This window comes from Elephantulus edwardii, unplaced genomic scaffold (assembly GCF_000299155.1).
Source record: "Elephantulus edwardii isolate Elephantulus edwardi_28Jun2011 unplaced genomic scaffold, EleEdw1.0 scaffold00263, whole genome shotgun sequence".
Taxonomy (NCBI): domain Eukaryota; kingdom Metazoa; phylum Chordata; class Mammalia; order Macroscelidea; family Macroscelididae; genus Elephantulus; species Elephantulus edwardii.
In genome coordinates this window covers 143552-146002 of record NW_006400013.1, presented here as the reverse complement: position 1 = coordinate 146002, position 2451 = coordinate 143552, and positions in this window count along the sequence as shown.

Below are 2451 nucleotides of genomic sequence, written 5' to 3'. Positions count from 1 at the left end.
ATATCTATATCTATATCTATATCTATATCTATATCTATATCTATATCTATATCTATATCAATGACTGTGTAAAACAGAAAGTAAATGTACAAAACACAATGTATATGAATGATTACATACCAACCAATAAAAAAATGAAAAAAAAAACAAACCAAACCCAACCCCACCAAAAATCCTTGACATAAACAAACAAACAAAGAATCCAGGACGTAGTCTCATATTTGAGTGTATCTTTTTGTCATAGTTAAATGTAGCTTATTTTTGGCAAGAACACTACAAAGATATTGTTGAATACATTTCATACAACACATCAGGAAGTACATGATGTCATGTCCCCCCACCCATATCATTCTCTCGTTCATTGTTATCATGTCAGAACTGATCAGAGCTGACCATTCTGAGGCTATCAATGGTTCAAGAAGATTGTCCATCTTTCTCCTTTGAGGATGCTAATGGATTCAGACCACCATAAAGACACAGCATTTGGGCTGGCAGCACAACTTCCCATCGACCATGCCACTAGGTGACCTGGCCCCACTATTGGTGATGTTATGATTTTGGTCAGACTGGACAATCTCCTCCCATGCAATTAACAGCCTCTGAACAGTGGCTGGAAGGGTCAGCTATGGGTCAGTTCCATCGACAGTACACAACAACAATTATTTACGTATGATAAAATTCACGTCTTTCAGTGTATAGTCCAATGAGTTTTGCATAAACACGAACAGGAGTATAGTCATTGCTACTCTCTAGATGAAGCTGTGTTTCCATTTATTTATGAAATTCATATTTGCAAATTTATATACTTGCTAAAATTTATTTGTAACTCCAAAATTAATACTCACAGGTATTTTTTGATTATTTTTTTATTGCTGATTGCATTGTGTTAGTATGGGTATAGTTGTTGATTGCCATCGAGTCAAGCATGACTCATAGCGACCCTATGAACAAATGACCTGAAGCCTTTCTATAATTATTGTTGTTCATCAAAGTTCATAGATTTTCCAGAGGCATGTTGTTTAGGAAGTGGATACCACTCTTGCTGGAAACAACTGAAATGCCAATCAACTGATTAATGAATGAATGACCTTATGGGTATAGTAAAGGTCATTAGTTCATTTATCACTTGACTGGTATTTCAGTTGTTTCCCATTTTTAACTATTTTAACTATTATGAATAAAGCTGCTCTGGATGTTCACGGGGACTTGTTTTCATTTCTTTTAAGTAAAAGGTCAGCAGTGGGATCAAAAGATTTTGTTGCGTTGGGAAAATCTGCTGTTAAAGACCTCTCCAAGATGCTAAGGAACAATTCCAGTTTAAAGACTAAAGTGTACCTGATTCAAGCCTTGGTCTTTTCCATTACTTGCTATACATCCGAAAGTTGGACAATGAGTAAAGATGATAGAAGAAAGACTGCCTTTGAGTTGTGGTGTTGGAGAAGAGTCCTGAATGTCCCATGGACTGCAAACAGAACAAATAAATATATCTTGGAGGTAGTGCAGCCAGTGTGCTCCTTAGAGGCAAAGACAGTGAAAGTGATACTTCGTCTCACATACTTTGGGCATATTGTTAGGAGGGGCCAGTCGTTGGAAGAAGACATCATGCTTGGAAAGGTGGAGGGTCAGCTAAAGAGAGGGAGACTTTCAATGATGATTGATTCAATGACTAAAACAATGGGCTCGGATATATCAGAGATGAGGAGGATGGCACAGGATAGGGCAAGATTCAGACCTGTTTTTCATTGGGTGGCTATGAGTCATAGTAGACCTGACAGCGACACAACAACAACAACAACAACAACAACAATAGCAGATTTATACTGGTATCTCATCGTAGGGTGACTTTAGTCATCTGGTAAGGCAGTAACGACCATATCTCTTCACTGCAAGCATTTGTTTTCCATTTTGTCACTAATAAGTAATTGGTAGGTCCTACTTTGAGATCATATATACATCCTATTTGCTAATCACCTTTCACTTAGTGATTTTGGCATTTATATAAAATGTTCTTTGTCTGAATTATTACTGTGGTGGTTGCAAAGTAGAGCTTTAAAGATTTCACTTTTCTAAATTTGTGAACTGTCATTCTTCAGTGACATTTCCTCCGCCTTTACCCTGTGTCTGGTTTCAATGGAATCGTTTTACCATAGTCCATTATAACCCATTACTGTCATTATTACTTTTGAGGATCAAATTGTCCTGGTTTTGACCATTGATGCCTCTTTAATCTGGCTCCTGTGTCCTTTTGACATGACTTCATCAGCCTTTGGGCATGTTTTTGCTTTCTGTCACATTAAGAGTTTCCAGGCTCCTCCAGAGCTTTCCTGGGAGCGTCTATTTTTCTAAGAAGCCTGGGTTCTCTGATTCACTGTTGGTGGGAGTGTAAAATGGTGCAACCCCTGTGGAAAGCAGTATGGCGCTTTCTCAAAAAGTTGCAAATAGAGATACCAT